This window comes from Athene noctua, chromosome 26, assembly GCF_965140245.1.
Source record: "Athene noctua chromosome 26, bAthNoc1.hap1.1, whole genome shotgun sequence".
In the NCBI taxonomy this organism is placed as follows: domain Eukaryota; kingdom Metazoa; phylum Chordata; class Aves; order Strigiformes; family Strigidae; genus Athene; species Athene noctua.
This window is the reverse complement of record NC_134062.1, coordinates 7,668,596-7,684,297: the sequence shown is the minus strand read 5'-3', so window position 1 is coordinate 7,684,297 and position 15,702 is coordinate 7,668,596. Positions and strand designations below refer to the sequence as shown.

The window sequence follows — 15,702 nt, the reverse complement described above, 5'->3', positions numbered from 1 at the left end:
TGAGCGAGCAAGACAGCCCTAGCAGTGTCCCACTACCCCCCTGCATGACTCTGCCATGATGCATCGTGCAAATTATTTCTTTATTAAGAGTAAATTTCCATAATGGTGATCTATGGGGTTATTCCTCTTCTCCTGCCTGCTCCCTCCCTAATGAAGACGTGTGGGCCCTGTGTGGTTCCTCAGTCACACATCTGCCGTCCTCCCTCCGTGTCGATGCAGCAGGTTCATTTGTCAGCCAGCACAGGCAATAGGTAATCTCTCCACTATCTAAATTACAAGGCTGGGCCTTCCAGCTTGGGGCTTAATCAAGCTCAGGAGGGCAGAGCCCTGAGCAAAGCGCTGAGCGTCCTTGCCGATGGCGGGCTGGTCCTCGAGCTCGCAGGCTGGGGGAGCAAAGACAGTGGTACCCAACATACTCAAGGAAAAGCTTCCAAGCCTCCAGCTCCCATCCTGACAAACCTCCATCCACGCACAGCTGCTGCAGCAATGGCCTTTCCCAAACCTTTCCATCCCCAATGTGGCCATCTCAGCTCCACCACAAAGCAAACCCCAGGTCCTAACGGTGAAGATGCTGCACCTCAGAGTGGAGATGCAAACTTTGCTGATCTCCCTCTGCCTATTTTTTTTTTCCCACATGGCTTCTCTTCAGAAACAGACAGCAAGAAAGACTGCAACTTTTTCCCGGATTTCAAGAGTTCAGACTTGAATCCCAGACAAGGACATGTTTGGTGTCTGATTGCGCTCGTTGTGACACACCGGTTGCCGCTACTGGGGTTTGATTGTTTTTAAACACTCTGGGGTTTTGATGATAATAATAATACCTCGCTGTGCAGGAGAAGCCTCTGGCTTGATTTCCTATCTAATCTCAGCTTTGGCATTCCCCCTCCTGCCAAGCCATGAGGCCGATGATGAGCCTGATTGCTCATCAAACTGCAGTCTTCAAGGGAGGTGACTGTCTTCAGGGCATGGGTTTTGCATCTCCCTGCCATCAGCAGGTCCCATGGGTGGAAAAAAACAGTGAGGGGCTACTTAGAGCTCTCCAAATCACACCTGAAGTTGTGCAATGGGAGTCCAGCTCTTGCAGAGAGCATTGGGGTACCGGGGCAGAGATGAACAGGAGCTCCCTGCAGCCACGTCTGTCCTGCCCACGGCGCAGGAGCCTGGAAAAAACAGGGTGAGAACGTTTTTCTCTCCCAGACGGCACAATTAAAGCCATGTCACAAGCTGCGGTTCATTTTGGTGAGAAAATGATCAAAATAGCCTTTCAGTTAGCACAGTGATCAGAACAAACTGGTGGCAGAAGCGGAGGGGGAGAAGTAAACAAAGCTGTTAACTTGGTCAATGACTTGACTGATCAACCGTTGTAAACAGTTAAAGCTGGCTGATGAGCCGTGCAGATAATCAATGGCGTAACACTACGCACCGCAGCCCCGCTACGCACCGCAGCCCCGCCACTGGGCACGACCAGTTTGCAGCTGGTGCTCTGTGGACCTCTGCGCACGCCAGGGATGTGAGGTGGCCACAGACCCCGCAGACTGGCTTGCCTGGGGGACGCTGGGACATCCCAGGTTGTCGATACTCGCAGCACTGCGGCGCAGACCGTAGAGGACTACGGGCACCGGCTTTTGCAGCTGGGAGGTGTTGGCCAAAGCACAGCTCACCTGTGTGCCCCCCCCGGTTCCTTTCCTGCACAAGGGGCTGAGAAGGATGCTCACACCCCTGGAAGGAAACTGGAGATGAGCTGACGGAAAAGCTATTACTATTTCAAAGGAAAAGCACAAAACTTGGCGGGCTGGGTGATTCCTTCTGCAAAACGAGCTGTTTTCTTGACAGATCAAAACAAAATGCGGACGCTTTAGATCTGGCGCTCTTTTAATCCTGCTGTTTAAAATCCCCCCTCCTCCTCCACCCCCTCGCACAAGAGGGCTGTGCACCAATCCTGTCCTCATTAATCCCTCTTTTGGCACTTCTCTTGCTGGGACCGATGCTTTTCTGCCCCTCCTCTTTCAAAAGTCCACCCTCTTTTGCAATTACTCCCCTCCTTAAATCCTCAGCTCTGGAGTCACGGGATCATATGAAAATTGTACTTTTGTTTCCAAGCTAAATTACTGAAATTAAATTCCTGATTTTTCTAAGCGCAGAGAAAGCTTAAAACCATTCAGATGGGTCTGAAGAAGCAGGCTGTGACAGCCAGCTGCCAAAACTGCTTATCCTGGGGAAATATTGGGGATGTGAGTCACCCCTTAGTCCTGGATGAGCTTGGAGGTGTCACCTCTCCTGAGGTGATTTTACCCCTTTGGCAGCGATGCTGCATTTCATTTCTCCTGCCTACATCATCCTGACTTATCCCACCACACAATAGACATGACTAATAGCTTAACTATTATTTCTTGCGTAATCCAATTTCATCACGTGGTTTGTGTTTTGTCAAATCGTTTAACAGGATTAGTCCTTTCTAGGGTCTTCCTACCCCCCTCCACCCCCATAACAGAACTTCTTCAGCCAGATTTATGGATGCTGGCACGGGGAAGCGCTAATTCTCCAATGTGTTTATCCTCCTGCTTAGCACAAAGTGAATCTGTGCTGTAATGCTGTTCAAACTCGCCTTTCCTTCTACTACAGCTCTTATTTTTCACCTAAAACCCATCACACGTGCTTGCAGCCTTTGCAACTTTACACCTCACCGTGCAATTCCTTTGGGGTTTGCAGGAAAAAAACCAACAGCGGTCAATGAGACAGAAACCCCCAGCTCTTTGTCAGCATAAGAAACCTGCTGCCAGGGGGATCCTGAAGTCAGTGCTGGGCTGGGATTGCATGTTTTGGATCACTGATGCTACTCAATCTGCACTCTTCAGGGCAGAAATGATGGGCACAGAGGGCAGAATCCGCTCCTGCCTTCTGGCGCACGGGATTCCTGCATGGCCAGAGAGCTTTTGGGGGGCTGGGCCTTTTCAAAGGGTTTTCTCTTTCTTGGCTGACTCCTAAAGCTCCTCTGAGTTTTGGACCTGGGTTTGAGATTGGGAAGTTTTCAAGATCTTAGTGGTTTGATTTCTGTTGTGTGAGAGGGCACACACCAGGCTGACCTCTCGCTGGCATGGGGAGAGGAAACCGACCTCGGGAGAGGTTTGTATTAACTCTTCAAGGAGCGTGACCAACCTGGGCCGTGCCAAACAGTCAGGCCATGCTCCCTGATTTGGACACGGTGCCCACCAACCTGAGCCAGTTCCCTTCAACCCTCCAGTCCCAGCTCAGAGCAAACTCACTGAGTCCCCGCCAAAGCCCTTCCTTCCCCATGACACTTACTGTTGCCATCCCATTGGTCAGGCTCGCTTTTTAGGCTCTATCTGTCTGAATTTTGGCACATCCTCAGGTTGGTGTGAGGCACAGCTCCTTCTCTGGCAAGTTCCTTGGCTGGTCCTGCCAGAACAGTTAATTATTCAGGGCTGAACTGTGTCTAGATCAAATGATTCACGTTAGGATTATCAACGGAGGCAACTGTGCTCCGAGGCGTGCACCCCATGTGAAGATGGGTTGAGTCCTAATTATGTGGGAATCTTCTGGCAGAAGATGCCAAGGGCAGTGATTTCTGTGTAATGCAACATGGGCTCCTGCTGGCTGAATGGCAAATAACTTGGGGATCTGGCAATTCATAAGGAGGAATAATAAATGACATATCCAGGAACGCATTCCTGTTGCGCTGATGCAAAGATAATACAGACAGCATACAGCTGAAGTAGAATAAAGTTGCAAGTTCACTGAAAGATCTGTTCGTCTTTTCAGTATGAAATTAATCCATCCATCAATCCAACCAACCATCCATCCACTCCTCCCCCTCCCTTTCCGAACATGAACAAGTCACGGTTTGTGGCCAAGCCTCTTGAATCCCCTTAGAGCACCCTGGTAACAACACTGCTCTTTTGAGCCTTGTCATTTAACCAAGGAGCCAGCGCCAGGCCCCGAGGGAATGGCCTCAAGCTGCCCAGGGCAGGGTCAGGCTGGCTCTGAGGAAGGATTTCTGTGCAGAAGGGGCTGTTGGGCGTTGGAATGGGCTGCCCAGGGCAGGGGGGGAGTCCCCGGGATCCCTGGAGGGGTTGAAGAGTCGGGCTGAGCCAGCGCTGAGGGATCTGGGGGAGTTGGGAACGGTCGGGGTGAGGGTCATGGTTGGGCTGGAGGAGCTTCAAGGGCTTTTCCAACCCAGATGATTCTGGGATTCTGTGATGAGAAAATAATCAAACGTGGCTGCATACTGGTACAACAGACTGACCTGTAAGAGCTTTACGATTATCTATCGACTTCTGTATAAAAGAGCAAGAAGCAGCATTTTAAAAAAAAGTAGTCTCCAAAAGTAAAAACCATTAAGCCCTTAATTACACACTTCAATAGCAAAGCTGAACTGAGCAATAAGCATTGCCCGATGCTTTAGAGACAAATGGCCTTATAATCCAGAGACAACAGCTTGCGTTTTTCCTTCGCTTTAGTATTTGCCAACAGCTTCCAGAGAGTTTGCAGAGGAACAGAAACCCAAGGAGAACTTTAAGACCTGAAGTTACTCCATGATCTGATGCTGGATGAGACCAGAATCCCTTCTGGGTCTGTCTGGGATAGGCTTTGCAAGGCTAGGTGCTGTCTACACCAAACAAGCATGCCAAGACAGCTTCACGCCAGGCAGAGAGCAGGCTCAGGATGCACAGCACGTCCTCACCACAGCTACCGAAGTCATCCTGGTTCGCGGAGGAAAGGTTCTCCTGCCAGCAACTTGTGCCAACTTTTCCCTTGCTTTCCCCTAGATTTACTCTTTCCCAATGAACCCAGCCTGAATTCCCAGCTGAGCAAGTCTGTGTGACATTTGTCCAAGCTCAGCAGCGGATCCACACGCCAACAGCCTACATATGGCAGGATGAGCCCTCTGACTGCCAGTGCCCAAGACCAGTCATGTGTACTGGGAAAATTACTGGGACACGTGTTCCTGGGGGGCGAGTGGGACCCAGTGGGTTTAGTTTGGAACGCCAGCATCCACTGGGTTTTCTCAGACTCATGCCACGCATGTTGGCCTACATTTTGCAGCTATCCTGACAGGTCTTTTAAGCAGAGACATTTCCAAGGATGCTGCTTGGGGAATCAGTCAAATGAACAATAACTGATGCTGACTGCAATCACCAAATCACAACTGGTTTACCAGAGGAGAGATGATGACAGGGAAAGAAGTAGATGCTAACAGCTTTGTCTTCCATTCAAACCTCCCTCTATCCCCTGAAAACTGCAATAAAGGAGCAAAGAGGGAATCAAAAGGGGAGATCCTTTAGCAAAGCACCTCCAGGGCTGAGGTGGATGCAGCCCCTGTCCCCGTCCTGGGTCCTTCTTGCACACCCTGCTGATTCATCAGTCACGTCTTGCTTGTCCCTGGTCACGTTCCCCACCCTCTGGCATGAAAGCAGAAAAACCTCAAACAGAGCTGAAGGCCTCTTAAATCAATGTCTTTCCTGACTCAGAAGCTGTAAGAGGATTCATTATTTATATCGCAGAAACACAAAAGCTTAGCATATTTTAAGCTGTCTGAAACAACTTCAAGGCAACTCTTCCTCTCTCTTCTTTTTTTTTTAACAAAACACATTGAGATGTCTCCGAAATGAGCAGCAGGAGGAAACTCTCTTTTTCTTCCGAAAAAGAAAATAAAATGGAGGGATTGAGGGAGAGAAAGAAAAAAACCCCTGTGATCCAGTTTGGGATCACCAAGGAATGTCCATCAGGGGATGTTCCCTGCCAGACTCTGGCATAACCCTTCAACAGACTCTTCCCTGACATCTCAAGGAGGTTATGGCAGTAGTAGAGGTGAAGGAGGCATCTCTGCTACTTCACAAGCACATGCAGCCGTATCCTTCAGAGGCAGCAGGAGAGGAGGTGCTGAGTGTTTGCTGTCTTTTTTTTTTTCCCCTTCTCCCTCTTTTTACATTTTCAATTTAGTCACAGCATCTCTAATTTCCTTAGATCTGAAGCCACCTCGTGAGACTGGAAAGGAACGATATAGAAGAAAGATGAGGGGAAAAAACCGCCAGTAATCTTGTAAAAGTCAGTTTTGAAAAATCAATTTTCTTGTGTGACAAGATTTGCTTAAGGCTGTTCTTTCTGTGAAATCAGCCCATCATCCTGCGGGAATGCATGAAGGAAGTGGCAAGTGTGGTTTGGAATAATTCAGATTAAAGACTGCTAAATTAGGCTTGAAAAGATGCCACCTCTTCTTGCAAAGGGAGAGGAGATCTGGCCAGAGGAGTCAGTGATGTTCCCTTCCCAGTCTTCAGGAGCATGTCTTGGAGAGGTGACCGGTGAGGCTGGGATAACACAACCCTCAGATCTCTCCGAACCTTCTGGATATTTAAAAGAAGAAAACACCATGAAGTGTTTGCTAGCATCCAGAGATCTGGGTGCAGTTTGCTGGAAATGAGATGCTCTGGAGACATGTTCACTCCAATGCTGGGGAACTGCAGTGCATGAGCAAAGTCTGGGAGACTTGTGAGGCTGCCAACTCCTGCCCAACTGGATGCTGGTGGTCCCGCCCAGCTTGGGGATGGCCACAACCGTGGTGAACCCCATGTTTCAGTGAACCCTCCAGAAACATGACAGTAAAACCCCTCTGCCACTCCCCTCCACTGGAGAGCAGACTGGGCTGGCTGCTTCATCACTCATTTAATTTGGTACCTTCAATCATTTCTAAATCAGGGAGTGGCGCTCAAGAGTACAAAGCACTTTCCTCCCTCCCCAGTTTTTTTCCCCCTTTCCAGCCATCAGACTCTCCCTCCTCTACGCTTTCTCCTAATTAGTTCAAGCTGCCTCCAAGCGTCTCCCACCCGCTTGTTCCCATTACCCTGATGAGACAGGGAACAGGAAGACAAACCTCCCTGTCCTCACAGCTCCAGGAGCGAAGGGAGGCTCTTCCAACTTCATCTTCCTGGTCTCATCCAAAGCCACATGCCTTGGCGGAGCCCCCCTGGCAGCCCAGCCTCGCTTCCCAGCTGCAGGGATATTTGTGCCTTTTATTTACTTCTTTTTTTTTTTTTTTGTGTTAAAGCTTGTCTTTCCCTCTCTGCCTGCCACCCAGCCATGCTTCGCTCCCTGTCAGAGGGAGCTGGCAGATGGGGCTGATGCATCATGAAGGAGATCTGAAGAATTCATTTCCCGTTATTTTTTTTCTTTCTTCAGCTTTCATTTTCACTTCAGAGCAAAGGTCCAGTTGTCTGGGAGGAAGGTACAAAGACAAACCCGGGCAGGAAAACAGAGATAGTCAGGAAAAATGTTACAGTGCCGATAACTTGAGACCTCTGTGTGCTTTGCATTCATTTCAACTCCCGCTTTAGCTGCATTTTGCTATGTCTATAAATTAGATTTATTCCGTTGCTGCTGTGAAATGCCTGCGGGCCCCTTCCCCGCTCCGGCTTCTCTTGCCTCCCTTGCCGAGTTTGGCTGCGGGAGGCAGGGGGAGAGGTGACAGCCCTGCCGGGGGACGGCATATGGACTCGCAGCATCCTGCCGCTGGACAGACGGCAGCCTCGGCCGTCAGAGGAGGAGGCAGCAGATGGGAGCAGGGGGGAGGAAGGCAGTGAAACCAAAGAGAGCCTGCACACTGGCGTAAACGAGCCTCTTCCCCAAGCTGGACTGAAGGAGGGAGATGGTTTTGGGGGGAGAAGGTCCTAAGTGTGCCAAGAAATGGCTGCAAAACCAGAGTGACTGTTCCACCTGAAGATGCTGAGATGCCTCTTGCCTGGACCAGATGTCCCTGAGGCTCTGCAGGACCCTGTGGTGCTGCCGTGGGTCCCTTTGCAGACCCTGATGGAGGTGTCCAGGTATTTTCCCCCTGTGACACCGAGCCTGATGGATGTGGGGGAGCGTGCCCATGGACTTCACACCTTGTCTGCAGTCGCTGGCTGCTCTGTAGTGTGTTTCAAACCCTCGACAAGCCCTTTTAAATATTAATAGAGATGTGATTGTCATTTAATAAGAGCTTAATATTGCAGATCCCCTTTCCTTGGCAGAGACTGCTGGGGAGACAAAAAGAAGTGCCAATTACGTAGTGGTCTCAGTGATCAGAAGCTCTGGGGAAAGCAGAGTACAGGGGGGGATGTTCACTTTTATTCTGGGCCTTTTATGAATGGGCAGAAGAAAGCAAGGAACATACCAAACACACCAACTCCCAGGAGACATTTTTCAAAGCCATCTGAATTTCATATTAATACATATTCAGGAATTACAGTGCCAGAACAGGGAAAATGGCCACTGCTATGGCTCAGCTGCAGGCAGCGCCAGGCGTGCCTACTAAATGGATCATTTGCCACTTCTCCCTTAGAAGTTGCCAATGAAATGCATCACCCTGAATGTCTTCATCAGCTTTCCATGATCCAATAATCCCTTCTGGCCTTTACGGCCTAAGGATCTGTGAACACATTCTACCGCAGCTAAATGGGAGAGGCAGGGACAACTTTGATGTCATGGAAGAGCATCCAACTTATTGGGTGTTGGAATGGGCTGCGCAGGGCAGGGGGGAGAGTCCCCATCCCTGGAAGGGTTTAAGAGTCGGGCTGACCCAGCGCTGAGGGATCTAGCGGAGTTGGGAATGGTCAGAGTGACGTTCATGGTTGGACTGGAGGAGCTTCAAGGGCTTTTCCAACCAAGATAATTCTGGGATTCTGTCAACTTCAAATACGCCTTCCCCTGGCCTTTGACCTGGGAACAGAGATGTGCACATGCAGAAGTCCAGATGACAAAGTGAAGGAGCAATGGATAGCTACCTGGAAGAGAGACATCTGCTCCCAGTGCCTTCTGCTCAACGGTCCTAGAAGCAGGAAACAATTCCCAAGACTCTTCCTTCCCTAAGACCTGAATTCCTCAGCTCTGCAGATGAAACATGTGGCTTCATTGTGGTCAGATGAAACAGGGCGCGTCCATCTATCACTGCCTGGACATGGGGGTTGGCTCCTTTCACTTGAATCCTGCCTTGGACACATCCTCGGAGCAGCCCTCTGCCATGGGGTGACCCCACCGGAACAGGTCGGATCCCTGAGGAGTGAGCGTGAGGACTTAGGGATGGGAATCCCTGGGTACCTCACACAAATCAGTGACTCACTGACTGTCACTCTAACCTTCCTCCTCTGCTATAACCACATGGCTAGGGCAGAGGGTCTTTTCAGTCTTGCTTTGGGGCTTTGTTTTGGAGAAGCTGAGTCTACGTGCTGAGCCCATGACTGACTGACCGATGGTGGATGTGCTTCTACCAATCAGTTGGCTCAGCCAGACATGTTTAATGGGGCAGTGAAGGTGCGACGATTCACCCAAGCCAAGTGAGGGCTGACCATCTGCTCATCCCTTCCTCTAGTCCCCATCACTTTGATAAGGCTCTCCCAGTCTTCTAATACTCCTGGCTTTGCTTCTCTTCCACCCAGCGTCACCCATCAGTGCACACTCTTATTCACACAGAATCATCTCAGTTGGAAAAGCCCTTGAAGCTCCTCCAGTCCAACCATGACCCTCACCCTGACCGTTCCCAACTCCCCCAGATCCCTCAGCGCTGGGTCAGCCCGACTCTTCAACCCCTCCAGGGATGGGGACTCCCCCCCTGCCCTGGGCAGCCCATTTTATTCACAGCCTTTTTTGCCGGGTAGCAAATGCTAAGCCACAAGGCAGCTGGTTCAAGCGTCTGAGCAACTTCCAAGCCGTGGCACTGCTGCTTCCAGCAGGACACGGGGCACGCACTCTTGGAGAACACGACTTCTCTGTGGCAGCCTGAAGCATCTCACGACTGTATCTGGTAAGATGCTGGCAGGACCCAGAACTCTGATGATGAGACCCGTGGAGTTTGAACTCCTCTGGGTTTATTAAAACAAAATGTGGGAATGAGTCTCCATGGAACAGATACCTCTGAGATGGCACAGTGGAAGACAAGCAGGCAAAAGCACAGCTGATGTGATTTGTTATTTTCTCCTCTTCTTAGAGCTCCTTGGTATTAGGTGCAATTTTTCCATATCTATCTGAACCCCAACAACCTGCCACTTTCTCTCCTAAGACCAGCCACCAAAACACTCGCAGACCTGTACTTGGGCATGATGTATGATTCTAGGAGACAGTGGATCTACCCAAGGGCTCTTCATCCACACGTCTCCCTGAGGCTGGCTGGGAAACGCCCACCCTGCATCCCAACCAGAGCCAGGGCCCTGTGGAACAGGCCGGAGGAACAGGCCTGGCACTGGATCTCTTCCCTGTTGCTGCTCCTTTGCAACAGCAACAAGTCGCATCTTTTTGTTTTCCCCTGCGCAAAGGCAGAGGGAGCCTAGGACACTATCTCCCATCAGGTGTGTTCGAGCCCCACTGCCTTTAAAGACAATCTCTTCAAGAAGCAGTTGAGTCTGGATTAATATTTGATGAGCATGTTGCCGGTTCAAAGCTAAAACAGCAGTTACCACACAAGGTCTATTCTACAGACTGGAGCCCACTGAGTGAACGAACAAACAACGCACCTGTCAGAAGCCGAGCTGCGCGGTGCGTCGGCGATGACAGTAGGGCTGAGGATGGTGGGATGCTGTGGGCTGGCTCTGATCTCCAGCACAGCCTGACCAGGCACCCTGGAGTCTGGGAAGGTGGTGTGACTCAAGCCCTGCCCTGCAGCTGATTGATGCGGGAAGGTCTTCCCCAGTATTTATTTGGGTAGGTGGTACCTTTGGCTTCAGCCCAACAGGGGTACATGGAGCTTGGCTGGGCTGCACACTTCTGTTATAGGATGGGGAAGAAGTAGTGTAGCACCGTCCCCTGGGTGGCTGTTAAATAAATCCTTCCCAGCTCCTCCTAACCGATGTTTCTGCTGCAGCACCAGCTGGATCTTCTGCCGTGTCCCACACAATTAGAGAGACTCAGCATCAGCGTCAGACACCTTACAGCAGCTGGGGAGGGACAGCCCTCTTGTTCCATCTATGTCTGTCTGTCTGTCAGTCCCACGCCTTGTTTTGGAAGCACAATAGTCCCCAGAACTGCAGCTGATGATGGAGGGGGGCTTGAAATGTCCCTCCTCCGTGACTACAAAGATAACATTATTTGCAAAGGTCTCTGCTAGCCTTGGGGGCGAGAGCACTGTATCAATGCGCGAGAGTGAGATATGCATTATTGCCCTGACTGTACCAACTCCCCATCACTCTGCAAAAATAATCATCATCAGAGGAGCCCAAAAGGCTGAGGGACTCTGCCTCCTGCAATATTAAACTTTCCCATTTTCTTCTGCCACTTTAAAGATTCCCTTTCTTACTGCGAGTGATAAATAATAACAGCAAAAAAACACCCCACAGACACACAACAGACATCAAAAGCCAAGAGAAGATTGGCAAATAGAGAGATCTGAAGTGAGCAAAGAGGAGGCCTGGTTGTGAGTCGGTTCACGTAGCCCCGACTTCTGTTGCTTTCCATTAATTTTACCCGCCATCACAGGTGGCAGAACAACGGCGACAGCTAATTACTCTCTCTCCCTTTTCCTTTCTTGCCTGTTTGCTTGCAGCAAAAGAAAGTCAGTAAATTCCCAAATTCCCCCCTCCCCATCCCGGAATTGTCCACCGAGAGGCAGAGGCGCACGGGAAGCACGTTATTAGAGGAAGATGAGGCGGGTGCAATTTGCCCGCACATATGCTCGCTGCCTGCTGGAACCGTTTGCTGCCGCTGCTCCTCCAGCCTGGCACCGGGGCTGCGTGATGCTCTGCCTGCAAACAAGCTGGCAGGGGCAGGCAGCAGCTCGAGGCAGGGGGGAGAGGGAGATGGCTGCCCCCACCATTGCTGGGACACTGGGAAGCCTCTTTGGGCTTTTGGCTCCGTGTCCACGGTGCTAAAGCAGATGGGGACACATCTGTGGGGACGCGGCCCAGGTGTCCCCGAGCCTTTCTCAAGCCATGGAGCAGTGTTTCGGTGAGCTGAGCTGCTCCTTAGCTGCAAAGGGAACACGGAGGTGGGATAAACCCAGGCTAGGTGGGGTATACAACCCTACAGAGGCCATAGGATAGCTCTGCGCCGAGATGGCTCTATATCATGAGAGGGAAAACGGGAAAATGAGCAAAACCCCTGATGCCAGGTTTAATTCATCCCTGTGCCACAAAAACCCTGCTCACGCATTGCTGCAACGCCTCGCCGGCCCTCCGCCCGACTCCCTCCACTTGCTTTTGGTGACACTGGCCTGTCCCGCGTCCGAAAGCGAGTGACAGCCCAGGTGACATTGTGGGTGAACAAACCCCCCTGGGGAAAAAGATGCTCCTTGTCAAGGAATCATTGCTGCCAGGGAGGGAGGAGGGTTGGGATTTCAGCTCCAGCTTCAGCTGCAGGGTGTCCTCAGAGAAGAAAAGACACAGAGGAACTGTGTCTGCAGCAAAGGACGCCCTGCCCCAGCCCCGCCTGCCCCCCAGCATCATGACATACCAGTGAATTTTAAGGCAGAAAGGTTCTGGCTTTTTCTCCCATTAGAAAATGCCGCTGAGGCCAAACATTTCATGGAAACCTGTCAATTTTGACAAAATGTCTTTAAACGCCCCCCAGAAGAGAAGATGCGGTGCAGGCTGTAACTTTCCACTCTGGCTCTGGGAGCAGATTGCTCCAAGGTCTCCTTTCTAACCAGGTTTTCCTTGCATTAAAAACCACACATATATGATGAATTATATAAGAGAGCACGAAGAAAACCTCTTAAGGAAAAAGCAGCTGCTTTGATTTAATCAAAATTGTATTCTCTACCAGGGGGTTTGAGTAGGGGCAGAGGGGGATTTTTGCCTCTTGGAAATTGTTTTGAATTTTGATTCTTTTCCATTACCAACTTAATGAAGAGCGTGAGGGGTCTGAGCTTAAAACCCCAGGTCGGGGCTGGCTTAGCAGCTTCTTGCTAACGAGCAGCCAACGGGTCACCAATGCTTCGGAGCATCTCTGGGTGAAATCTCTGGGTGAGATGCTCAACCTTACTTACTTTTTCCAGCCAGAAAAACCTGGGGTGCAAACCCGATGAAAAACTTATCACCCCTTGCAAATTCAAGCAATGTGACAGCTTGCTCATGTATTTGAAGCAGGGATGGCCCTGTGGAGCTGGCTGTGGATTTATCTCCAGAAAAGGGGATTTATATTGTTTAGACATTTTCCCTTTGTGTTCAGAGATGTTTACTGACAAACATTGGGAGGTATTAAAAATAAATGTCGGCTGAAGACCATGATCTGGTGTCTCTATCTGAGGATGAGGGAAGCCATAGGAGATACACTAGAAAGGTTCTCTCCCTGGACAGAACAAAAAAAAAAAAAAAAAAAAAAAAAAATCACATTTTTCTCTCTATTGTTTGCTTTTAAGGCAGAATAAGTTCATTGTCACCAGTGACGGGGTCCTGAGTGGCCCTCACGATGGCACTGAGCTCATGTTCTGCCTTTTCACACCTCCAAGTATCTCAGTCCTGGGGATTTACCCATCCCACTCCTTTACCCACCTTCCCTCCTAGGCAGAGGTGAGGTGCAGGGAGCTCCTTGCTCGGATGTCCTGCTCTGGAGGACCCCAAGATTTGGTGCCGAGACATCTGCTGCCTTTTCAGGGTTAGTGAAGAGCTTTGGGATCATTTGGAAGGGAAATGAATCTGCCCCCCAATCAATCAGAGCCATTAAGTTGAAGGAAGCCCCACCGAGCGCTGCTGAATCCTGTTTGCTTGTCACAGTGGTAGGGAAAAAAACCTTTGTGATGTTAGCATGTTAAGGGAACTTAAAAAATTAAAAACCCAAAGTGACTGAATTTTCCATGTTCCCCACCCCCTGCCCAATCCCTTTTATGAGAAGGCATAACTTGAAAAAAAGTGGCCTTAGTTTTGATGGTTAAGTCCATCATCAAATGAGTTGCAAAGCACTTTGCAGCAAAACAGAAATCCCAATGCTCAGGCAATAGGAAAGGTGACAAGACACGTGGCTTTGGGATGGGTGAGGAGGAAAGAATAGGGCTGTGGGTGGCATTTGCTGCTACAGGGGACAGCGAAAACCCTGCGCTAGTGAGACGGCGCCGAAGATGGGAGCGGGAGGATCCATCTGCTATTTGGTGGCAAAAAGAAACCCACCATTGCTTTGGCCATGTACCCCGAGGGTGGAAACAGCCAAGAGGAAGGAGAAAACCCAACTGGAGCCTTCAAGTCTGCTCCATTGTACAGGCGATGGGCCCAGGGTGGGTTCAGGGACAATGGGAAAGCTGCTGTTGATGAGGATCAGGCTGGATGCCCCGTCTTTGGAGTAGAAATTTTGCCAGGCTCTTGCCACCATCTGGTTCCTTGGCCAAAAGTGGTTGTTTTGCCTTCGACTGTACCAGAATCAATTGCGGCCTAAGACCCACGTGGGACGTTCGCCCAGATCCTTCCCCAGGTTGTCACACACTTTGTTTTCCTCCTAACTGTAAATATGAAAACAGGGCTATTTGTATCTTTGACATTAATTGACTTCTCAAATTAATAACTCTTCTGTGTAACTAGGAACGCAATTATTGCTTTGTTGTGCTGATAGCAGATATCCAGCCGGAAGGAATCATTCCTACCAGCAAACTCGATTTTACTAATTAAGCTGTACAAGCCTAACAGGAGGCGGGTCATGGTAACCTGTCCCCGGAGGTGCCTCCTCTGTTATTATCAACTGACACTGTTGCAAAAACAGAGCTGATTGCATGCCTCTGCCTGCACACTCGTAACTTCAAGGCAGGAGTGATGAGCGGCTGATTGCAGCAGTGGGACAGGGGTGTACCTGGTTGTTGCAAAACATCTCGGCGCGGGCTCAGGCATGGGCCCTCCTGGCCAAGAGCTGGAGCCAGGAGGCTGAGCACCATCCTCTCTTCTCCCAAAGTGTGATGACAACGCACCCTGCTTTCCATACCCCTATTTTTGTCTGCTTAGATTGTGAAATCTTTGAGAGAAGGGGTGTTTTCTGATGCTAGCAGCCCTCATACCCACACCCAAGAGCCCATGGTGGGCACTCTGCTTGGTGCAGAGCCATCTGCTCTCCTTCTGCAGCAAACGAGAGCGACTGAATGCAACGTGGTGAGCAACGAGCCTCGCTGCTGCAGGGTCTGGCCCTGCTTGCTGTCTTGCTCATCCAACCCCAAGACTAGTGACCACGGAAGAGTTGGGACGTCCTCAGCGTTGGGGGGCAGGCAGGGAGCCCCGTGCACGGCATTCTGCCCCGACCTACTGCCGCTGCGAATGAGGCAATTTCTTCTCCTCATCAGTGCTAAACTGAGCCCCTCAACTGCTCGTGCCCTGACTGAAGATCCCACAGCAATCCTACCCACTCAAGTATCATGTCCCACTCAAGGAGAGCCCATCCCCTCTGTACCCCCACGTTTCCAGCTCAGGCACCTCTGCTCTGGCCCCTTCTGAGCTCTGCTCCACGCTGCTGGAGTTACAGAGGCTTGTGGTGGCTGCTTAAGGGTTACACGGAGACGGCAGTGAAGTCGTATTGTTCGAATCATAAAGAGTATGCAAAAAGAAAAAAAAAGGAATTTTCCCATAATAGACTTTTCACTCCACGCGCTTTGCTCGTTATGTCCCCAAACAGATGGCTCCGCCAGCTCGGTGCCAGGCCTCTTAATCCACTCCAAAGTGCCAATGAATCTCTGACCGAGGACTTGCTGCATGCAGCAAAACGTAGCAGACGGCCTAACGTGGAGGCAATCGGAGCCTCTCAACATGTAACAAC

General features: G+C 50.5%; 1 protein-coding gene across 6 annotated transcripts in view; it reads right to left on the bottom strand.

Annotated features, from left to right (window-relative positions):
- KIRREL3 (kirre like nephrin family adhesion molecule 3) overlaps nucleotides 1-15,702 on the bottom strand; it is a 356,544-nt gene that overhangs the window by 39,382 nt on the left and 301,460 nt on the right. The gene's annotated exons all lie outside the window — the stretch shown is intronic.